The sequence below is a fragment of the Lissotriton helveticus genome, chromosome 1_1, assembly GCF_964261635.1.
Source record: "Lissotriton helveticus chromosome 1_1, aLisHel1.1, whole genome shotgun sequence".
Lineage (NCBI taxonomy): Eukaryota > Metazoa > Chordata > Amphibia > Caudata > Salamandridae > Lissotriton > Lissotriton helveticus.
The window spans coordinates 224,624,294-224,650,396 of NC_136057.1; positions in this window are offsets into that span (position 1 = coordinate 224,624,294).

Genomic DNA, 26,103 nt, shown 5'->3' on the forward strand with positions numbered 1-26,103 from the left:
AGAATAACTGTGCGGGAGCACCCACCTTCTTTAAAGTACTTAAAGACTGCTGGTGATGACTTACTAGTAGTTGGTGAATTGTCTGGCAGAAGGGCAATGGAATCTTCTTTCTGTAATGAGAAAAATTATGCACGTTAAGCAAGCATTCATCAGGTGTCATAAGAAGAAGTGTAGCATTTAATGGAATAAGCATATAAAAGGTTAACACCCTCCCCAAAACCGTTACTTTGTTTCAATCCCAGTAATAAAAAATGCGTTATGTAACATTTTCTTCCATTACGAGACAAAATAGGGGGTTGTGTATGGCATCTGAAAATATGACATGTTTTTCCTGTGATGTATTCCTATAGGTTCTGTATCGATCCCCCTATTCCTGACCCTATTCTGGTTAACAAACTAACAAGTTAACGAGCAGCCATCCCATGAGGCAGAAAACCCCCATGATGCAGGAACCGTTATCTGATAAAGCCACACTACGGCACAGGAACGTGTTATCTGATTAGGTCATAACGCTTGCCATCTAATTAGACAAGCGATATTCCTCCAGCCCCTGATAAGGCATACGGAGTTCTCAAAACAAATCAAACCTATGACAACCTGGGAAAAACCCTGCGGCCATTGTTTTGATTTCACGAGAACTTCAGCAAAAGAATGTGCTAACGACCTGGTCGTATGACATCCTTATTGACGTATCTATGTCCATCCTTACGTCAATCTCGGCACCTTAAAGGTATAAATATTACCGATATTGCCCTATGCAAACACACGCGGTGGTGACGAGATCGGAGCAGCCAGACTTGCCGAAGCCCAGAGCAGAGCAGACCCCGCTGGCGCAGCCCCGCCTTCTTGACGCGCTGAGAACGAGAAGCTGCCTATTTCTCCTGCCGAGAAATCCAGCTCTGGCGCTTCCGGGTAGCCCTCGCAGGCAGCCTGGAATATCGAGACCAGAGACGAGAGATACCATCCCTCATCCATCCTAGATTCCAGGTAAAGAACTGAATAACCCCTCGCAGAGAATTCTTTAGTCAGTCACTTGGCAAAAACAAACTTAACTTAAACTGTAACTTTCTATCCCCGCCCACGTATTAGGCTTAGGTCAGGTACACGGGGTAGGCGTAGTTAGAAACACCAGTTGAGTACGATTAGTCAAATGTATATGTGTATGTAATATATTTTATTCATTTTAAACCTTCATATGGCTTAGAAACCATATCAATGTTTTTACAGTATTATTTTATACTTCTGCTTTTAATGTATGCACTTTACTTAACTATAAGTATTGCAATAATATCGATCCATTTCTCTTGTATGAGAAAAGAGACTGATCAATAAATACCATCTTTTATTGAACACGCCCGTCTCTTCCTTTTCTCTACAATCTGATGAGACTAAGAATGCACGTACTGACTGAGTAAAATAAATTGCCTTTTGTTCACACAACTCTAGAGATACACTCTTGATTAGGGGAGAGCAAAGTTGTCATGTTCTATGGTTGTCAGAAACTAAATCCCTTCTTGTCTATCCAGGGAGGTTCAACTCCTCCTTGCCTATTAGAGAAAGTTTCTAGTGAACTCTGAGCTAGCTGGCAAACCCAAAACTTTAAGTCTAATATCGACAGTAGTAGACCTAGTTAACGTCTGGTCTAGGCCTATACTATTGAAGGTATTATTCCAATGCGCAGAGCCTATTGGGATAATAGGAACTACACTACATGGTGCCCAACGCGTTTGGAAGGGCAATAAAACTAACGTAAGACATTTAGAGTAACTCAGTCGTGCTTTCTCACTCAGACCCCTTTTTTCCCATAATACTCCAAAGACGTCTGGAGTGGGTAAAAGGTAATATCCGCCAAACCTCGCAGGAGGAAACTCCTATGTATGGTACTTGGTTTAGTCAACGTTGAAGGATACACCGTTCCAAAATATTGTGCATCTAATCTTTGTTTCCATAAGAAACCTGATCTGCAAACAAACAAAATAACCATCCTGTCGGTAAAATGGTAGACAGTGAGGATGAAAGAGAGGCAGTTAGATTAGCAGCTGAAATAGTAGCAGCTGATACTGCACTGCAAGAAGCAGACCAGGATATAATACTCATCCCGGTCATAAAAAGGAAATCTATAACCTTAAAACTTATAGAAAATGGACTGACACCTAGAGGTGGCACAGTCATATTCGTAATTGAGGCACACCAATATCGGCAGACAGAGGTATACTATTCATGGATAAATTTTCCAGCAGCAAATGCTGTAACAAAGTACTTCCACTATTACAAAATAGAGGAACCTCCTGAAATGTACACTCCTTTCGAGGAGGTGGAAGTACCACTTAAATTTCAAGAGCATTTGCTCTTATTTAATGGCGCCCTAAAACATAATAATCACATCACCAGGCTCGGTCCTTTAGGTAGACCAGGAGCAACGTGGCCGGTCCTAGCCGGATACACACCACATCCAGAGTTTGAAAGAATGCCTGCAGCAGATCTTTTAGTACAACTAAAACAATTAATAAAAATACATAGACAATTAGTCCAGTATGTGATGCGGACTTCAACAATTCAACCAGCAATTAAAATTCCACAGCTGACCCCTCACCAGGGGAACACAAATAAAATTACACCACAGAACATACAATCCTGCCTAGGTAAAGTACCAGCTAAACGGGAACAAATACCATTCTGGTTAGCACAAAAAATCACCCAAATAGAGGCTGTGTTTCCAGACACCACCCCGTTAGAAAAACACAGGATTCTGACTATCTGTCTTCCAATGGGAATCGCACCACACATTGAGGACTATGACACTTGGGGTACAGTCTTTGCTTCCATCTACACAAAAACGCACGGTGTTCCATCCATTTCGGTAATACCAGATGTGCTAAAACAAATTCAAGACGAATACGGTCCAGAACCCGCTTTAACTCTTGGTATGAAATTACTAAAAGACTTCAAGCAGGTCTCGGCTATATTACTAGCCAACATAAAGGGAGAAGCAGCAAACGTGGCGATCCGCCAGAGGTTAAAGGAGACAGATATAGCAGACCAACCAGCTGAAATTGCCAGAATCATAGAAAAATCCTATGAGGAACTAGGCAGAGATAGTTTAGGTGGAATACCAGTAAAACCATAACTGATTGAAAGTCCAGAAAAAATATTTTTTAATAATAATTCAACATCACAGAAAAAGAGCTGGGATGGAAACAAACAATCCAATCCTAAAGAAAAGAAATTCCAGTCCAGAGGAAGGTCTCCTAGGCGAAGAGAAAAATCTCCGAACCAAAGACACAGGTCACCCCAGAGTGACCCCTCTGGGAAAAGATATAACCTTAGAAATAGGGATAATATAAAGAAGCCTGATAGATATCAAGACATTGATACACGTCCCTCTCAATCTTTTCAGACTTCCTCGCAGAAATCGGAAAGAAGAGGACGATCAGAACAAAGAGAAGAGCACGCCAAGTCCAAAGACAAGGAACCTGCTCATCTAAAAAAGAAACTACAATTTCCAAAAAAGAAGGTAGCCAGTATCAAGGTAGTTAACAATGCCGAGAATACTGAGGACACAACTGAAAAACGGAGAATGGGCTCAGACAATGCTAGACAGCGCAGCAGAAGTGAGCATAGCTCGCAAAGTCCTTATGAATCATCTGGAGACAGTGGACACGAATGAATATCTTCAAGTGGAAACTGCAGACACCAGAGTTAGCAAACCTCACAAAATATATGAAATAACATTACGTATAGAAGGGGATAAGACTAGAAAAATAAGGGGACTATTTTGGGATAATCTCTCCAATGGCTATGACATCCTTCTAGCTGAAAAAGACTGGCCACCAGAGTTTGTCAGGGAGTGCCCTCATGGTGAAGAAATAATTATGCCTGCCTTCTCAAATCACATCCCAATTCATAAAAAATATACACTTGCTAGAAAGTGGGCAGTAGCTCTAGCTCCTGCTTTATATAAAAATCACGTAGGATGGGATGAGGACTCTCCTCCTCACAAAATCCAGTTAAAATCACAACCTACTGCACAGAGACAGTACCCAATTAAGCAAGAAGCTAAAAAACAGGTAAAAGAAATCCTAGACCAGCTAGAATACCAGGGGGTGATTGAAATTAAAACAAAATTAGAAACACGTGATAACACACGCAATCTTGTGATTCGAGTCATCCCAGGGAGATGCGGATTCACATACCTGACCTCTAACGAGGGAGAAAAGGTACCAATTGCATTCAAATCACACTTGTACACAGAAGCTGAACAGAAATTCAGCATTAAAGAAAAAATTGTTCATGCAGTTCAAACCGCAATAGCTAGAGAAAAAGATCAAGCTGACGGTAGACGTATCACAGTCAGAACAGCAGAATCAGCCTTTGAGGCATTAACAACACCGTGTAATTTACCAACAACAACATTGAATCCGGAATGGATACAATGGGTGAATTCAATTACAACGGACAAAGTATACTACTACTTTGATCCAGAACTAGAGGAACTAAAAAATCTAGACTATGAAAGAACATTCCCTCTGCCAATCGACATTCTGCCCTTACGACAATACGCTTGTGTAATCTATACAGACGGACATGCTCAACCCTCCGTTTGGGGAGAACAAGCATACAACCCCACATGTGAGATTACAAAAGAAGTGTGGCGCGGAGGTAAACTAAGACCTCTATTAACAAAAACACACTCAGTAGAAACTAATTCAGAACAACAGACTGAAATAATAGCATTGAAAATGGCGCTAGATAATGCGGATCGCAAATTCCCAACACTTATAGTGTCCGATTCATATTACTGCGTCAAATCATATAACAACGATTTGCAGACATGGATTCAAAACGGTTACAAAGATGACACAGATGGAACAATAAAGCAGAAACTGCTTTGGGAACAAATAGCTCTTTTACAAAAAGAACTACCAAAGACTCACGTGACACACTCACTGAGTCATCAGCGTGATGGCGTTCACGTTCCAGGGAATTCATTGGCTGAGACAGCCACAGCAGTAGCAACTAAATCGGCTTCCGTAGTTCGAAAAAAGCGTACAATGAAGTATATTGACGGTGAAACAGTGCTGGCGGTGAAAACGTCATTAAAAGGCGACTGCTCAGCGCTACCGATCAACTATCCACTCAATTATACATACATAATCGATGCAAACTCCGTCCCTTTTGCTCGAATCCCTGGAGTGGGGGATAGAGTGATTCCAAACATGGACAGGAGAAACTTGTTAATCGCAGACGCGCATATGGGTGAGGGTCTCAGACACCTCAAACTAAAAGATTCTCTGGAAGAATTACAATCAAGGTACTGGTGGCCAGGCATGAGCCTGCATCACACCATGTTTGTAAAAAACTGCCCAAACTGCAACAGGAATCGCAGTGGTGAGAGAAACAGTGTAATACCGTGTCGTTTCACTCCAGAAAAAATCAACAGTAAAAAGCAAGGCTTGCGATTAACATATACAGGCTAGTTTCCACTTATAATGTAGATCACCAGCACTCGGCTGACGTCTGGACTGTTATACAAAGATTTGCGAGTCTAAATGGCATATACGCTAAGAGCATGCTACGTTTGACCATTGTTTTCACTCTAGCCCTCCAGCCTGAGGGGAAACATGGCCAAATGAGCATAGCACAGCGGGAATCTTCTCACTTCCTTCCTGAGGGATACGGGATGGTGTAAAGAAAAAACCAAGGCATAAAGCAATCTATAACGGAAAGGATATTAGGTTCGGGAGCTGGGTGGGTCAAACATCTAATAAGTGTCCAACGTAGTCTAAATAACTTGCCAAGAAATTCTCTGAAGGGATTCAGTCCGTACGAATTATTATTTGGAACTAGGATGTTAATCTCTGACCTTGACAGTCAAACTTCAGTGGTGAAGGAAAAAAGCTTTGATATCAAAGACCGTTTGGCTATTTTGCAGGACTTGGATGAAACAAGAAAAGACCTGAGCAACATAAAATTGAAACAACAGCCAACAACCACTGAAGAACCACAAAAGCAGTTCCTGTCTTGTCTGTCAACGGGACAAGATCAGTTGTACTACCGCCGCTTGCTGGTAAAAAGGAGAACCGAGTTGTATCCATCGACCTGGTAAAACCACAATCATGTGGCCGATAACAAATAGTAGGCCAAGTGGACTCCCCATAAGTAGCAGAACACCAAGGTTTGCTACCAGTACAGAGGTCCTAACAAAGAGGCTAATCACATTCGAAACGCCTACAGAAGAACAACAAGGACTATGCAACAATGCAATGGAACTTAGACCTCTGAAAACCCAAATAAAAACATTTAGCAGAGACACACCAATCTATAATGAAGTACCAAATGATAATGCAAGGAACATTAATCCTGAAGCAATTGGAACAATTGACAGAACTGCATCCGGCTACTTCATAAACTTCGATGATTCCTCTGAAGGCTTCAGTGAATCAAAGACACAGCCATCATCAAAAACCTTTAAAGATAAAGCTAAAGTACTTTTGAAACAACTGAAAGAAACATATCTAATTTCTCCATGGATCGAATTTTGGGTAGGTTTTGGTGCATTTATCCTCATACTTTGGCTCATCATGATACTAACTTTGGGACGCTTCATTGAGGGAAAATATGCTAAAATGGACACAGCAAGTCAGAAAATCAACTTGATCCTCAAACCACACACATCTTCACACGTCGAGAAAAGAGAACTTTCTTCAGTCAACTTCACAGCCAATCCTATACCGGGTGGGGTAGCATGGGACAACACTGACTACGAAATCTATGGTCCGGTTGAAATCCTGAAATATCCACACCAAATTAAGATCTCATTGAGTGACTTTGTAAAACCAAGCTCATTTGCTGATGATTGGGACTTTGAAAGTATAAACAATATGATGTCTGACTTAGTGATGTCTGCTAAATTTACCAAACATGATTATTTGCAGGGTTCTACAAATTATGATAGTATGTATTGCTACAACCACTATGGTAACCATTTTTAACATAGATCTGCACAACCTAGAAATGTTTTAAATTATAATCAATGGGAACATTGTGCAACCCCTCCAAAAGGAAGCTCAAGAACCGTTTACGACAAATATTCATACTTTTCAGGTTTTAACATAAGTAATGCTGAAACATTTTATTTTAAATTGTCAAATAAGACAGGGACAAAAACCATGATAACAAACACGAAATTGATATATTCAGACTCATTCTTTGAACAAATGAATACTTTTGGTTTTGATTATTGGGACAAAAATGTTGAATTGAAAAGTGTTTGGGGCACAAAAGAATGGCAAGTACAGGGTATAGAATCTTTGTTTAGAGCCTGCATGATCCCAGAACAAATTATATTTTTAAATGACACTGTTCAACAAACCACCTGTCTTGGCCTAGCCAAAATCAAAGACTTAAATAAACCGTCTATTCCAAAACCAACAATGAACAGCAATAGCTCTACAGATGAAGAGATAGACGTAAATTATGTATTAAACCAAAACAGAACACATCCAGATTGGAAACATTGGTTGATCTGGCCCACAGATACTAATAACTGTCAAGACAGATTCCTGAACAAAACACAGGGGTTCAAAATGACCAGGCCAGACCCTAGATATCCCCAAAGACATCACCCAGGGATAATAACCACCTACAGTGTGGGCAAATTATGCCTTCAATGGCTGCAAACTTCCACACTGGCAGAAATTAAGCAACACCTAACTTTACTTACTGAAGATTTTTTCTTTGGACAGCATTGTGTCTTCAGCAATCGACATATTATCGCAAGACTTACTGTTATTGCAACACGGTCAGTCCCAATTGCGTTCTATTGTACAGCTTGGCTGGACGTTACAAAATCTGCGTTCAGGCTATGTGCCTTGGCGTTTAATCAACACAACGTCACTATTCCATATCTTTAACCTTACTGATAGACAGATCAGTATGGCACAAAAGGGTGCTGATTATACAATCCTGAGCATTGAGAAACTCGAAGGATTACCAGTGACAATGTCAGAACGACCTGTCAGTGAATGGATAATACATGGGATAATTAATATTCCAATATCAACCTTCAGGTTTCAATACTGCCAAAAATATATACAGGCTGGCATGTACGAAAAGCTGGGAAAAGGGTACATTAAAACAACATGGAACTTGCCCTATTCACATGCATGTGTCAGTAATAAAGGACAGAAAGTGTTTCTTAGTGGCAATAATTGTGCGATGTCACTAAGCGGTACACTTCTGTGTAACGGAATTAGTTTGCATGGAGCCTGTGAAGGGAACTCAAATAACCTTTCATGTCACCAGCAAGGCGCACCTGCAACAGAGATAGAACCATTCTTTCAAAGACTCTATAATGGGAGTTACATTCTAATTGTAGACCGCAGATGTTGTAGTCTTATGCCCGGGACTCCTTATCTCGTAACTACGACTGCGAAGGTCAAGTGCTGTGGACGCTTATTGTTCCCCAGCTCCTTTCCAGACAGGGAGGCAAGGGCATGGCCCAACTTGAAAATTACTTCTATTCGAATAGATACTTTAAGCAGAATGAAAACAGTGCTTCTTCAGACGCCGACAAGGCTCACGTCATCAAAAGAAACGTATGATCTCCAAGTCGCAAGGACGACTGCAGAGATACATTCATTGTTATCAACTAATTCCCCCATACATTTCGCAGAAATCCTGAATGAAATCTTAAATATTTCTGATACCAGTGGAGTCTCAAACGTTTTTAAGACAGTATTTTCGATGGCATTAACACCATTCAAAGCCATACTGGGTATTTTTCCAGATTTCGTCCATTCGATTTTTGGCGGACTTCCCCTCATTTTAGGACTGATTGCAGGAATCCTATTCCTAGTCCTTATATTTCGTTATGGCAAACCATGTCACAGACAGAACACCTGCGACAAGGGAAGAAACAATCCTAGCCATTGGATACCGGGACCGGATATCAAAAATCCTGGGACTATCCCGGCTTAGAGACCTGAACATGACTTGGTTTCTATCATTTCGACCAATGTGGCAACGATGTGTTTTACCTTTATTAAGGTGCCTGCTATGCGGAGAAGAATGCGTGTTAGACACCTGTCTGACGCTACAATCGGATGCGCCAATGGATGCAGAAACATTGTTGAGTCCAACAAAGGCTCATGCTTTGTGCTGCCCTCAACGGCTACCAATCCTGATGACGGCATTCGTGGAAGCTTCACCACTACGATTAAGGGGTAGTGAAGTTCAAGATGAAAGCAGCATCGATCAGGTACGACCTTCTGTCAGCAATCCAAATCAAAATGTCAATGGAGACAATCATGCGCACTAATGCATGGTTACACCTATTGCCGAGTTAGTGGAACTCTCCCAGGAACCTGTTGACAACTTTTTCGAGAGTCTAAATGATATGATGTTCTCACCAGAGCAGAAATAGAGACTTTTGAGCAAGCTCGTACACGGCGTTCCCTGAATTTGGCCTTCAACTAGAAAAGCAAAATACCATGAACAATTTTCCCTCCAGTTCACGGACAGCAATTTTTTCAGCAGCCCCAAAATATTATTGCATATTTTTCGGGACACTATCTTCTGCTTAAAGTAAGAACTATTCTTAGAGAACTAAAATTTCTAATTTTAGATAGTTTATAGACATTAGCTGCCCGCTGGTATGTTCATAGTTATTTTTATTCTGTGATGGAATGGTCTTGAACCTTTTTTCTGTATTAAGAGCCATTTCATGTGTAAATTTTCATATACAAAATAGCAATAATGTATACAAATGCGTGATTACTTTAGCATTATTCTACAGCTTGAGTGCATACTATACATATGACTGCATTTTTCCGTATATTTGATAATTTCAAAATGCATTTATGTATTTTGGGGTGGTAAGGTATACACAATACTCTATAGTATGTTTTACTATGCATAGATTAGTAAATATGTCCATAGTTAGCGTGGAGTGGGTGTGATGTATTCCTATAGGTTCTGTATCGATCCCCCTATTCCTGACCCTATTCTGGTTAACAAACTAACAAGTTAACTAGCAGCCATTCCATGAGGCAGAAAACCCCCATGATGCAGGAACCGTTATCTGATAAAGCCACACTACAGCACAGGAACGTGTTATCTGATTAGGTCATAACGCTTGCCATCTAATTAGACAAGCGATATTCCTCCAGCCCCTGATAAGGCATACGGAGTTCTCAAAACAAATCAAACCTATGACAACCTGGGAAAAACCCTGCGGCCATTGTTTTGATTTCACCGAGAACTTCAGCAAAAGAATGTGCTAACGACCTGGTCGTATGACATCCTTATTGACGTATCTATGTCCATCCTTACGTCAATCTCGGCACCTTAAAGGTATAAATATTACCGATATTGCCCTATGCAAACACACGCGGTGGTGACGAGATCGGAGCAGCCAGACTTGCCGAAGCCCAGAGCAGAGCAGATGCCGCTGGCGCAGCCCCGCCTTCTTGACGCGCTGCGAACGAGAAGCTGCCTATTTCTCCTGCCGAGAAATCCAGCTCCGGGGCTTCCGGGTAGCCCTCGCAGGCAGCCTGGAATATCGAGACCAGAGACGAGAGATACCATCCCTCATCCATCCTAGATTCCAGGTACAGAACTGAATAACCCCTCGCAGAGAATTCTTTAGTCAGTCACTTGGCAAAAACAAACTTAACTTAAACTGTAACTTTCTATCCCCGCCCACGTATTAGGCTTAGGTCAGGTACACGGGGTAGGCGTAGTTAGAAACACCAGTTGAGTACGATTAGTCAAATGTATATGTGTATGTAATATATTTTATTCATTTTAAACCTTCATATGGCTTAGAAACCATATCAATGTTTTTACAGTATTATTTTATACTTCTGCTTTTAATGTATGCACTTTACTTAACTATAAGTATTGCAATAATATTGATCCATTTCTCTTGTATGAGAAAAGAGACTGATCAATAAATACCATCTTTTATTGAACACGCCCGTCTCTTCCTTTTCTCTACAATCTGATGAGACTAAGAATGCACGTACTGACTGAGTAAAATAAATTGCCTTTTGTTCACACGAATCTAGAGATACACTCTTGATTAGGGGAGAGCAAAGTTGTCATGTTCTATGGTTGTCAGAAACTAAATCCCTTCTTGTCTATCCAGGGAGGTTCAACTCCTCCTTGCCTATTCGAGAAAGTTTCTAGTGAACTCTGAGCTAGCTGGCAAACCCAAAACTTTAAGTCTAATATCGACAGTAGTAGACCTAGTTAACGTCTGGTCTAGGCCTATACTATTGAAGGTATTATTCCAATGCGCAGAGCCTATTGGGATAATAGGAACTACACTACACTCCTAGACGTCACAACATCTGATGCGGCACAGATGACCACCAGTGCCGGGGCCAGCAGTGCGGAGGGGTCCACTCTGGATGCGGCGGCGCCAACAGGAGGAGCTTGGGGTGTGTGGGGGGGAGACTCAGTGGCGGCAGACGGTGGTAAGTTATTATACTCCTTACTTATTAATTTTTTTTTGAGTAGGCTCGCAAATGAGTGTATGATGTACTGTACAGTAGTACACAGTACACTAGTATAAGTACACTGTACTTTTAAGAACATTTACTAATTTAGAACTACTTTTTGGGCTATCACGGAGAAGCAGTCAACCTTGACTTGTAATAACATTAGCGGCGGTACTTCGCTGGTAACCAATGGCCCCCTCTATTTCACTTCAACTCAGCTGGCAAATGTTTATTGTGAAGCCAAGTCATATCAGATGTAGTTTAGGAATGTGAAGAACGAAAAGTTAGAGAAGGGTGAAACGAAGGACGAGCGAGTTTTAATATTTATGACTGTAAAGAATGGTTTTGTTGAATGCAATTCAACATAAGAAGACGGCGGTTTCCAAAATATAATGAAAAGGGTGTGTGTTGGTTGTTGACAAAAAGAAATTTTGGTACATTTGAGACATTAAGAAGAATCATAGACGTACTTTGGAAGCCTGGATGTTATCTTCTTTATCCTCCTCATCGATAGCAGAGGTGTATGATGTAGTAGAGCAGACGCTGAGTGCTGAGCATGAGGATACATCAACCTCTACATCCTCCTCCACTGCCCCCGGGTCCACCAGCCAGAAGCCTCCAGCCAAACGGAGCCATGGCCCGACAGCCTCCCGCCGCCGCCGCACAGCAGCAACAAAATCTGCGCCCCCCCCCAGATCCTGGATGGTTCGTGTGAGCCGACTACGTAGAAGTCTGGACTACCTGGAGCGGTTGGCAGAAAAACATCAGCGCCAGCTCCGGGACCTCCGCAGAGAGCAGCGGTACATGCACCAACAGCTTGCCAAACTACGCCACTGGAGGAGGTGACTGTCCCTTGCCTTGCTCCTTTTTTAAAGACTATTGGTGGGGTGGGAATTGGGTGTTTGGGAAAGGGGACTTTTTGACTTTTTGACATTGGTTGGGTTAGGGGGGGTGAGTTTGGGTAATTTATTTTATTGTTGTGCTGAAAACAACACAAATATATATTTCTTAATAATTATTTTCTTACAAAAACATAGTATACGCCTTCATATTTATTTTGTGTGGGGGTTGGCGGTGGTTACTGGACGTTTGTTTTCTTCAAACTTACCAGCACGAATGAAACATCTACCCCCACATGCATCAAGCATTTTTGTAGTCGCAAACGGTGCGATTCCTTAAAATCGGCCGTTTGCGAATGCAAAAGTGCTTTTTGGGATGCATGAAGCAATTTTAGAATTCGTAACATGTGTGCGAATTCTAAAATTGCGGGTGCTTTTAAGAAGTCGCAGATGTGCGATTTCTTAAAAGCAATGCATAATTTTTTTAAAAAGTGAAAATTCGCAAATAGGGTGCCAAATTTACCGAGTGGTTGAACCACTCGGTAAATTTGGAAAAAGTGTGTAAAATGTGTAAAATGTTTTTTTTTCAACATTCATGTTACGGACACACATGTCCTTAGGACATGTGTGTGTGCAACATAATGCGAAAAATACATTTCAGGGGTGCAGGGGGGGGGTCCTTTGGACCCCCCCCTGCACCCATGAAATTTTCTAAGTGCCACTCGCAATTTCCATTGACTCCTATGGGCCTTTTGGCCCATAGGAATCAATGGGAATTGCGAAAATTAAGTTAAGAAATCGGTATTTCTTTGGGATTCGGTAAAAATTGCGATTTTTACCGAATCCCAAAAGAATACCGAAAATATTGATGCATATCATTTTGCATTTCTTAATTTGCGATTCCTTATTTTTCGCAAATTAAGAAATGCAAAAAGACACAATGATGCATGTGGGGGCTAGTCCTGAAATGTACCAAAATGCAAGTAACCGAGTTGGTAAATTTAGTAGCCCTACTACTGTACTTTACTAGTAGTACTGTCAGTCTCTGCTCTCCTCCCAACTTAGTCCTCCTAGCCCATTATTCTACTACCTCTCCAATATGCTTATCTTACCTGTGATTTGTGTTTGAGAATCGCGGTAGCCCCAGGGCTGGCTGCATTGCAAATGGTGATTGAGGTTGGTTGTTGACTTGAATCCTCGACGGATGCAATATCATTGTTGTGCTGGTAGCAGTAGTGGTACAACCTGGCAGTATCACCATATGTAAAAAAGAGGAAATTAAACATTGAGTGGCCTGAGCGTAGCATTAGAAACAGTACAATAGATAGTACGGTACAGAACAGTGCCCTAAATTGTAGCCTAAGCAGTGCCAACGTAGGGTAAGCATTAAGCATTTGATTGTTCACGTCGTGTAGGAGGAGGATGTTCTTATCAATCCACAATGACTCACATGAACTTCTGGTTGCTTTGACCTTATCCTCCCCAGCAAGTGTGTGGAATTTATTGTTGTTGTCAGTCACACCTCAATGAAATACCACACAGCCCGGGGAAAGAGGGTTAGTGTTTCAAAATTGGATGGGAATGGGGTTTTTTGGGAAAGTTTGGTAGAGATGAAAAAAACACAGCATGGACAGTCAAACAACAAATGAAGAGAAACAAATCTTTGGATTTGAAGATGTTGATAAATCTTTAAAGGGACATAAAGAAAGTGCACTACTACATGCCAGAAGTTGTTTACTATATGGATGGTTAGGTTACTGAAAAGTAGTACTACTACTTACTGCAACTTACTAGTAACTACGAAGAAACAAGTTGACAGTACAGGGCTGCAGTCATTACGCAATTTCACTTGCCTGTCTGCCCTCAGAGAGAATAAACACTTAGAACATTAAATTAGTGTTAAACATAGCAAAGACATATCAAATAGCTGGAGGGATGAATTTGAAGCAGAGATCAAACAAACGCACAGAGTCACACTCGTAGAAGTAAGTTCAAGTTCACAAGAATATCATTTAAAAGATAAGGAGAATTTTGGATACTGTTACTGTTTTTTGTAGTTGTCCCGTTGAATTTGGGAAGTTGATGCATCCAGCCATTCCTCTTATTCGCGGTACTCCTTCATTCCATCAGATGCTCCGTCGATCAATCTTGGTGACCAGACACACTGTCAACTGCCTGCCTGATGCGGATTTGCGGATCGCTAATTGTAAGCCTGAGTAGTACATCGATGGCACAGGGTAAAAGCCTGCCTGTAATTGATGATGGAAAAACACAACAGTAAGTGATAAATACACCTCTGAGAAAAAAAATATATAAGGCACGCTGTGTAGTGCAAAAATTACTCTTTCACTTTCTGAGATGACAATCCCCAAAATCTAGAACACCCCGCATTACCCTCCTAAAAACGTGCAGAATACTACCGCTACCTCGCAGAGACCCCACCCAGTCATAAAAATCTAGAACACCCCCAAACACATGCAATACTGCAGCTAACTAAGCATGGGCGGATTTTGCGAATTGGCAATCCGCGAACTTGCAATTTTTACGGATTTCTGCCAGTTCGCGAGGGTTGTGTACCAGTTCGCAATTGCGAACTTACTTGTCGGCTCGCAACGGCCGCGACTATGTTGTTTCTACGTCTGGTTCATCATCACAGGTTCACAGCACCCTCTGTTTCACCACTGCCACCCTCTTGTACACCCATGCCACCCTCTGGTACATCATTGCCACCCACCTGCGTAGCTAGGGAGGGCGAGGGGGGCGGTCCGCCCCAGGTGGCACTATTGTGTGGGCGGCGGCCGCGCAGCACTGGTGGCCCGTGGCGGCGGCCTTTATCATTTATTTGGAGACTCAGTCCACACTAGTGTCCTAGTCCCCAAATAAATGATAACGGCCGCTGCCACAGGCTGCCAGTGCCGCGCTGCCCACGTGTCAACAGCAAGCCCTCGCACTGCTTGTTAAGCAGCGACCTACCCAGTTTGTGGTTCAAGTCCCAGGGCCGTCAATCATGTAGCGCGCGAAAGCGCTACCAATAACGGCCCTGGGTTTTGCCAGCCCTCGCACCGAAACGTAGCGCAGCACCACTGCAGGAGTGACGCTTCACACGTGACGCTCGCCTCTCCTGATCGGCCGCCAGCATGACCATCAGTAAGTAGGTGGTGTTATTTTAATGCATAACCTGTTTTATTGAATTCTCCGTTTCACAGGGTACTCGGTTAGACTAGAGTCTTTAATTTCTATGGCTGACGTCTGCAGTTTCCTCGTTAGGAAGAGTTACGGTCTCAAAGACGGTCAGACCTGTACAGACTTAATACTGCACCATGGACTTTAAGCGACTTTAAAACCATGTTTCAGGGCTGCGTTTTTTAAAACCTACAGAAAGCAGATGCCGGCGGCGGATCAAGTAAATCAAGATCCGCTTCATTACTGATTTTTTTAATATTAATTTTAGATATTTATACGTTTTACCTAACAAAAACAAAGAATAAGCGCAGGACTTTACCTTCTTCCTCTGATAAGGCAAAGGGAGTGATGCACTAGTGTGTGCAGGACTGCAGAGCAAAGGCACGGCTCCTATCCTACCCTGATATTACACCCCTTCACATCCAGCACAGGGGTTGTCCTTCCCCCCCCACCCCTAGGATGATTTTTACAGTCCACACCCTCCGCCGTCAGGTGCAGAAGGATAAAAACCAACGGATAAATGGCAACTACGTGGTTCCCGTTGGTTGGCACTGACAGGGAACATAACATAGCAAATACTTTTTTGTTTAGTTTGCCTTGCCTGAGAGAAATAAAAGTATCACCTTGTTACTCCTTCTTCTAGCAGTGCTCAGTGAAGTACCTCCAGCACTCATGAAACTTTCATCTGTGCGCTTTATTTCATTGGTTGCTCTTTCGCAGTGCCGTTTGCTAGCCGTGGCCCCATTTGCGAACCCGATTGCTAAAAAAACTGCCCCCATTTTCAAAGCAGTCCAGTTTCGAGCTTGTATATGCTTAAAGTGTTGGTAAGTCTTCCGAACGGCTATTAACTTTCAAGATGTTTCTTTTTATCAGTTCACACTCAACTCGAGACCTTGCTATGAGCAAATCCAAGTGTGTCAGATATTGTCCTGAAATAATATTGATTCTTAATTGTGTTTAAAACACTGTTGTTCGATGATTCAACAATTAACTCCTTTGAGGTCAGATGTTTTAAGACATTCGGGTCTACTTTCCTGCAGTCCTGGTCTGATCTTCAGCCTGTAGGTGCAAGAATTAATGTAAAATGGCAACCGGGCTGATATTGTTGTCAGTCCTTGTAACGCCCGTTGTTGTTTCCCAGCACACGTGACAGCAGCCCAGAACTGCATGACTACTCTGCATGTAAAACCCCAAAGAGAGGAGAACAAGGCAGGCTGTTTTTAAATCCACAGTGCCTAGGTTGCTGTGCAAACCTACTCTCGTATTCTTGTCAATGTTTGATTCTGATGCCAGTGGCAGGTTGTCTTTGCTTTGCAGCTAGGTCTGATTTTGGCGCAGCTCTGTTTTACCCTATCATTATGCAAGCAGAGGTGGGGGGCTAGGAGTGATTTGCACTAGTGAGCGTTCATCCACACAGTCAGTTCTGTCACAACATCCCCTGTAGGTCTGCTCACCTTCCACAGCTCGGGCACTAGTGACCGTTAATTGAATTCCCCTTCAGACTGACGTAACAACCCAGGGTAATTTCCCACGTTTTGTGCACACTGAGGTGTGCACAAAACGCGGGAGACATATAGCGACATCATCTGTGGCCATGATTTGAAGGCTGCCTACAAGGTGGGAGTTCACTTGCAGATTGATGTTAAATGGTCCTGTTTTGGGCACACTGAAGTGCTGCAGGACTAATTCTTTTTGGGTAAGCCTATTAGTTGGCTTGGTAAACTGCTGAGAGTCATTTTTTTACTGGAGTTAATTTAGTAATCATATATGCAATTAATTAAAACCTTTACATGAGAGAAAATGCAAGTAACAAATATAAAAAAGCATGTACTCTATCAAAGAGCTTTTTTAAAAACATGTTTAAAAAAAAGGCTGTATGCTGTGACACCTTTCTGAGCGTACACACGAGTGCCAATGGTCATTTCAATTTGTCCTAAATAGAACATGAACGTGCAAGTTAAAGTTATTTTTTCTTGTGTTTTTTTAATTCTTTTTTATTAATTGTTTCAAAAACAACTAACTACCCACCATTGTGCTGCAGTTGGGTTCCAGATACTATCAAGCGATGCCTTCAGGTTTGAGAGGGTATCCAGGATGTCTTCCACATACAATGATACTTCGTGTATCCCACCCTGCGTCATTATGCCAAGAAAGTTGTGGAAATTACGGATAGCAATTGCCAAGGGTTCTAAAGCTATGATAAACAGCAATGGGAAGAAGGGGCACCCATGTCATGTGCCCCCATTGACAGTGAAGGGTGGAGATACGTGACCATTCCACATCACCCTCGCTGTCGACTTAATATAGCACTTCGGGACCATGCTAGAAAAGTGGACCCTATGTCTGCATGTTGTAATACTTTGTTGAATGGCTTCCCCCTTATAACTTCCCTGACCTTGTCCTCAGTCATGGGGTGATAGAGTTGTGACCGTTGCGTTGGGGAAAGATTGGGTAGGACATTTTATTTCAAAAAGTATTCGATGACAGTAGTAGGACTAACGGTTTCCGAGGTGTAGAGGGCTGCATAGTAAGAGCGGAAAGCCTCCAAGATGTCCAGTGGTGTGTTCAGGGTGTTCTGTCTGTGTGGAGGATAGCCAGTATAGCACATGATTCTTCCTATTGGTGAGCCTGCAAGGCCAGAAGGCGTCCAGGCTTCTTCCCCCACTCATAATGCCATTGTTTAGGGTGTAAAAGTGTTTTTTCTGCTCTGGTGGTGTACAGGGTGGGTGTAGAGTGTGACCTATGTGGGGTTTTGGTGTTGTTCTTGATGTCTAGCAGGTGGTTTTAGTGCTGTGGTCTTGTAGCAGCAGTTAAGTATGGAGTGGTGTAAAGAGGAGGTAGGGATACATTTACTTATGCGTTTAGCTACCATCTTAGTGCTGGTGGGCCTTCATCAACTGAGACTTGACCTTTGAGGTTTGCTCTATGCTTAAGCAGCAGTTTCACACCCTTTCTTAATGCAGTGGAGTAGAGAGTGGCGTCGTAACTTAAACCCTGCCAATCCACCCCGTTTGCTTGCGGTCATTTTTACCCAGATCCCCCTCCACCCCGCCACTACCTGCCATGGGTGGCAATCTGGGGGGTAGCCCCGGGCGCCAGAAGCTCTAGCTACGCCCCTGCTGCCACCCTCTGGTTGGTGTATCACTGTAGATTATGGGGGTGAAAAAAAGCAAGCACACCTGCCCTGCTTCAACTGACATGAATTAATTTGGGGTTTGTTACATCCATGGAATGTGTAAGAGTTGCTATCTGCAGTTGGAGTGGGCAGTTACATGCAGTTGCATCTCGGGGGTTTTTCTCTTCAATAAACTTATTAAAAAACCAACTTGTTGCAGTGACTCCACTTTGTAAAAGGGTTGATTAACGTGTCACTGAATTTAAACTTCCAGTCTGGCTGGCACCTGCTTCCTTATCTGTAATTTGCTTTCTGTTGCAGTGCAATTTTTTTTCACAGGACCTTTGTGGACTACTTGTAGCTATTCTCTGAGCCTGCTGTGAGGGTCAGAGCAGGGTCATAGAATAGTTGCAAGTAGGCAACTGAACTCTGAAGGGGCCCCTCAGGAAGCACTACAGGGAATGGTTACTAATGATAATATTGAACTTTTGCACCTGCTGAGTTCTTTCAGTTTTGTCTGTAATTGCTTTCTGTTGCAGTGTAATTTTTTTAACAGGACCTTTGTTGTATACTTATAGCTATTCTCTGAGCCTGCTGTGAGGGTCAGAGCAGGGTCATAGAATAGTTGCAAGTAGACAAATGAACTCTGAAGGGGCCCCTCAGGAAGCACTACAGGGAATGGTTACTAATGATAAGATTGAACTTTTGCACCTGCTGAGTGCTTTCAGTTTTGCAAAAATCCAAATATCCAGCAGCATCCACAAAAAGTAATCCTTCCAGGTCAAGATCCAAATCAAAGTGACCAACACATGAATACAGCACTGGGAGGAGCCTGCTGGACAGGAACAGGAAGTTGGAGACTGTGGGGCACTTCCTTTCTCCCCCCCCACCCCCCCCCCCAAAATTGACTCCTTGCAAAGAAAAAGTGCAGGCAAATGTCAACCTGAGGAGTTATTCTGATAAAAATCATAATTGTCAAGGTTTATGCTGCCTGCTGGTGGATTTCTTGTGCGAAATTGCAAATTTTGCAATCTCGCAATTGCGAGATTGTCGCTGCCCGCCGCATCTACGTGTTTGCAAGTGTTTACTCCCGTGAAATTGTATAGTATTCTAGTTGGCAAGTGCGACCAAGCAAAAAATCCACTTCGCACGGATTTTATGAATTTTCGGCAAGTTCGCGAATTTACCGAAAATCTGCAAAATCCGCGAGCGGAACGGATTTTACGCTCATGCTTACTGCTAACCCTAACAAGCCCTAAGTTAAAAAAGTGCCAAAACGCTTTTCACCAAGGATTTTCTCAAAACCACTTTTATCCGGTATTAGACCTTCCCAGCAATGCCCCCAGACCAGTCAACCCAGGTGAAAAAAGTAGAAGACCCCCAAGCAGACAAAAAGCAAAAAAATATTTAGGCCTCATTCCAAAATCACTACAAGAACGCTCTGCAGCTAAGCCCTAACTCCCCTTTTCCAACATTGATTTCCTGAAAAACAAATGCAATCATAATTGGACTGTGCCAGCAGTGCTCCCAGACCCCAAAACCTACTCCCAAACACCAGGAACCCCCCAAACAGCACCCCAAAAACAGGCAAGTGAGCAAAAAGTGAAAAACTTTTTCACAATGGATTTAGTCCAAACCACTTTTATCCAGTATTAGACCTTCCTAGCAATGCCCCCAGACCCGTTAACCCAGGCGGAAACAAGTTTAACACCCCCAAACAGCCAAAAAGCAAAAGTACAAAAATGGAGACTTAGAAATTTTTAGGCACATTTCCAAAATCCCTCCGTGCGCGCTCTGCAGCGAGGCCCTAACTCCACTTTGCAACAATGGATTTTCTTCAAACCTCTTGCAATCAAAAGTATCCATACCCAGTGTTGCTCCAAGACCCCAAAACCCACCCCCAAACACCAGGAACCCCCCCAAGCAGGCCCCCGAAAACACGAAAGTTAGCGAAAACTCTGTAAAGTGAAAAACTTTTTCACCACGGATTTTATCCAAAACACTTTTATCCGGTATTAGACCTTCCCAGCAATGCCCCCAGACCCGTCAACCCAGGCGAAAACAAGTTTAACACCCCCAAACAGCAAAAAAGCAAAACCACAAAAAGTGAGACTTAGCAAATTTCGGGCCTACCTGGTATTCAGTCCAAATGCGCTGTGCAGATTTTATCCAAAACACTGTTATCCGGTATTAGACCTTCCCAGCAATGCCCCCAGACCGTCAACCCAGGCGAAAACACGTACAAGACCCCCAAACAGCCAAAAAGCAAAAATACAAAAATGGGGACTTAGAAATGTTTAGGCAAATTTCCAAAATCACTCCACGCGCGATCTGCAGCGAGGCCCTAACTCCCCCTTTCCCACCATGGATTTGCTTCAAACCTCTTGCAATCAAAAGTATCCATACCCAGCGTTGCTCCAAGACCCCAAAACCCACCCACAAACACCAGGCAACCCCCCCCAAACAGGCCCCCAAAAATGCTAAAGTTAGCAAAATGCCTGAAAATGGAAAAACTTTTTCACCTCCGATTTTCTCCAAACCACTTTTTTCCGGTAATAGACATTCACAGCAATGCTTTCAGACCCGTCAACCCAGGCGGAAACAAGTTTAACACCCCCAAACAGCAAAAAAGCAAAACCACAAAAAGTGAGACTTAGCAAATTTCGGGCCTACCTGGTATTCAGTCCAAATGCGCTGTGCAGCTAGGCCCTAACTCCCCTTTTCCACCATGGATTTCCTGAAAAACAAATGCAATCAACATTAGACTGTGCCAGCAGTGCTCCCAGACCCCAAAACCACCCACAAAAACCTAGAAGCCCCCCAAACAGCACCCCAAAGATTAGCAAGTGAGCAAAAACGCAAACACGTTTTCACCATGGATTTTATCCAAAACACTTTTATCCGATATTAGACCTTCCGAGCTATGCCCCCCAACCCCTGCAGCCACCCCCTAAAAAGCAGAACAACCCCAAACAGGCAAAAAGCAAAAATGAGCCTACCTTCAATTCAGTACAAATACGCTCTGCAGCTAGGCCCTAACTCCCCTTTTCCACCATGGATTTCCTGAAAAACAAGTGCAATCAACATTAGACTGTGCCAGTAGTGCTCCCAGACCCCAAAACCCACCCACAAAAACCTAGAAGCCCCCCAAACAGCCCCCAAAAACATGCAATACTGGTATATTCAAAACATGGCAAATTGCGCTGTTCACAAAACATTGCTGTTTTCAGCACTTCCATTACTTCGATCCTCTTGAAACTCACCTGGACAGTCTCTTGTTCCAGCGATTCACAAGAATCTCAGCAAGGCAGAACAAAATCGAACCACTGCGCTCTTTGAAGAAGAAGAAGAAGGTCTACGACTAGTTTTCACTTAGTTTTCACCCAAACACACGCGCCCGCAAAACACCTAAAGAGGCCAAAATTCTGCCAATTCTGGATCAAAGAACACCAAACCCCCCTAAAACATTGCCAGCATCATTATGAACGAGCCTGCATTGGGCCCGAGCTCTAGAATCAGCGTGAACCATACAAACTTAATCCTAAAAACCCTAGTAAATTGCACTGACTGAACCCTAAACCGTAGATATGCTTTGTCTGTCTGTGTCAAAGAGCCTAGGTATGCTACATCAGGAGGATGCTTCACTCAGTGGTGCCTGCCTTGACCGTCTGCATGGCCCTGCCGCAAGCATGTCCCAAAAATCCGTTCCGCTCAAGAATTTGTGATTTTTCAATACTTTGTCGAGATTTGTGAAATACCGAAAAACAGCAAATTTTGCAAACATAACAGATGTTTGGCCCAAGCTTGAGGTAGTGCCATGCAGAGGGTCAAGGCAGGCACCACTGAGTGAAGCAACCTGATGTAGCATGCCTAGGGGCTTTGTCAGACAGACAAAGCATATCTAATTGTATGCAGCAAGCCACATAGCCCCAATTTTACATGAACTGCTGTCTGGAGTGGACTCTGCCTGGCATAACAACAACAGTACACTGCCTCACCCTCGACCAATACATACCACGAACAGACAGACATGTAGTCCTGCTGTAGTAGTTGTTGTAGACTGTTTTACCTGTTTGCCACTCAAGAATTGGCCATTGTTCTGCCGTAAATCGACGGTGATGATCCATCCATCCAAGTGAGTGACTGTAAAGAAAAAAGATATATTATTTAATCAATCATCATGGTATATTGGCAAGTGAGTCCGCTCCAAGGTCATTTTACATATTTTGTAAAATGCAATATAGTGGCCCCTGAATTTGAAGTACAATTTTAATCAAACAAGGTAAACAAAACAGAGTTGTTGACATGAGGTACAATTATTGTGTGAAAGATTAAATAATAACTAAGACAAGACATATGAATCATCATTTCATGCACAAAAAACAAACAGCAATTGGTTTCATCAGAACCAGACAGCCATTGCTGTACACTGCATGCCATCTTCTCAATTATTCATTACCTGTTCTACTTTTTGTCCGCATCTTCTTCGGAAAGTGAGTGCCCACAGGGCAGCCTCTCCTGTCAATATCAGAAGTAACTCTGTCAGCAATCAGCAAGCATGTAGTCAGTCAGTTATTTCAGTCTCACTTGAGGGGACTCATCTACAAAGACAAAGTTTATTTTTTCTCCATAATCCATCCATCTGCCTTGAGGGAAATGGATAGGGGGAGTCTGGAGGAGGAGGATAGAGAAGCATGATTGAGTTGTGAACTTGTGAACATCAGGAATGCAGACTGTGGCGCCTTCAAATCAATAAGGGAAATAAGATGAAGACAGTGCTGATGATGGACTTGTTGTGATTAGGTGATTAGAGTTTTGTTGTGGTAAAAGTTGCAAAACAAAGAAAGACACACAGGAATAAAAGTGAATAAGTACGGAAAAAAAGGAAGTAATTTTCAGGCCTGGGTGTCAGGGAAGTAGAGCTCATCCTCAAAGTCTATGAATTGAGACGGGAGTTGGTCTGGTTAGAGAGAGGAACTTCCGTTGGCGTCACCTAAGTCGGTGTCCTCTTCTTCCTGCATGCATTCACGTATTTTGTAATCGGGAGGTATGAAGTGCTGATTCATCTTGATTATTGTTAACCTGTCCACATTTTTGGGCAAAAGGTGGGTCCTTTTTGAAGTTACAATGGCACCAGCAGCACTGAAAACACGTACAGAAGACACGCTTGCGAGTGGGCAAGATAAATAATTTAGAGCCAGGTTGGTGATCAGTCGCCATCCAGACCTTTTCATATACCAATATGCCAATGGGTTCTCATTATGACAGACTTCAGTTGGGTCATCCAGATAGGCCTGCACCACCGACTCAAGGATCTCCATGGTTGATCCACTTTGCGTAACATCTGCGACCTTTGCAAAAGTGGACCGAGCAAACCCTGGCTGAGTTAGCAAATCCCCTTCCGACAATATTTTTGGGCAGCCTGGTGCAGGCGAGAATGATGATACGGTTGCTAGTGTCGTTAACGGCTGTGAGGGAAAGTGACTCACTTCCGCCGCGGAAGTCGAACTTGACGCCGGATGGCCTGCTGCTTCAGTTGTACTTGTGCTGCCTCCTTGAAGGTTCTGCCGCTCTTTTACGAACCGAGTGGCTGACACAGCTAGCCAATGTTTGTACTTTGAAACATCTGCTTCATCAAAAGGAATGAATGCTTTGCTAGCCACTGCCTTTTTGTACCGTGGATGTAGAATAGTGGCACAAATGTAATGCTGTTTTGTATGTATGTTTTTAAGCCTTTCATTGAGAAGTAGGCGCCTTAATAACTTCTCCGCCAAATCATATGCTTCTCGCTTTTCACCATCATCTCTGAACGTTGAAGACACGTCCTTCAGTTGGTGCTCTAGCATGCGCAACAATGGGATAGCTTTGCTCAAAGAACAGTCATCCCTGCTGACTTCACGCTTCAAGAGCTCAAAAGGACGAAGCATGTCTGTCAGGCTTGCAATTAGCTTCCATTCCTCCAACTCTAGCCTCATCTCTTTGTGAGTAGAACCCAGTTTATAGACATAATCATTTATTACGTCCCACTGCTCAGACAGACGCTCAAGCATGTAAAACGTTGAGTTCCAACATATTGACACCTCCTAGATGAGTACTTTGAATGGCAGTCTACGTTTATGTTGAATGGGCTCCTTCCGGGCCTTAAAAGAATGGCTGAAATGTGTGCAGATTCTTCGGCAGGTGGTCAGTAACTTGCTGACTGTGTTTTCATTTTTCAAGAAATCTTGCACCACAATGTTAATACTGTGTGCCAAACACGGCACTCTGAAATAGCCATCTTGCTGCATGGCCTTAACTATATTACTGCCATTAACCGTGGAAACATAACCAACTATGCGATTTCTTGGATGCAGCCATTCAGAGACCTTCCTATCAAACTCCTCCAAAAGGTTAGGTGCAGTGTGAGATTTCTCCATGGCAAACATGCCCACTGTTGCATGTTTGCGAGTAGCTTGAAAAACGTCCTCGGTGTCAACACCTGCTTGTAACTGTTGTTCGACCCCTGCACTAGAGACCCAGTGTGCTGGGATGCACATTTAATCAAGGGCTTGGCAACTGGTCCACATGTCTGTTGTCATGTGGATAGTGTGAACATCACTCTTCAGAGTAGCTGCGCCAATCACCTTCAGCACATCTTGATGTAGTGCTGGAACAGCAACCCTGGCAAAATAGGACCGGCTAGGAACCTTCCATTTAGGGAAGATTGTTGCCACAAATTCACGAAAACCCAACCCTTCCACGAAAGAGAAAGGGAGAAGGTCCAGCGCTAGCATTTTAGCCAGCTTTGCGTTATACAGACGTACCGTTGGGTGGTTGCGTTCAAATGGCGCATCCGACCAAAACACGCTGCTAATGGTGGGCTGGACCATTTTACGTGATGAAGATGATGATGCAGACTTTAAACCAGTTAGGCTCATTGATTTAGTTTTTTGCATTGGTGCCTTGTGGTTGTCGTTGCGGCTGTGGTTGTTGAACACTCGTCAGCTGAGTTACACCTGCATTGATTGGATGGTACTTTCTTGTAATGAGCCAACATCACTGGTCGATGGTGATTGAACAACCAAAGTGGCTGCCGCAGCAGCACTCGTGGTTTTGGACCTGACTTGGCGTGGTGGCACTGAGCCCAATGAAGCGGAGGTGCTGCTTCCAGCTTGGTCCCCGGCGGACACCGCTGCTGCTGCAGGCGTAGTTTTTTGTCCCAAAAAAGGTGTTGGTGGGCACACCAGTCTCCTTGGTAGGTGGTGTCACTTGCTTCTTCTGCTCCTTCTTACTGGCAGTGGCACTAGCAACTTTTTTCGCTGAGGCGCTACGGCCAACTTTCTTTGGGGCCATCTTCTTGAGATGTCAGAACAGCAGGCCGCAGTTGCAAAAGATGCAGAGTTGTCTTGTCTGTGGCCACACGTGACGTCACGTGACGATGTGCTGCACACACCACTGCAGGACTTCTTCTTGGCACTGGTGG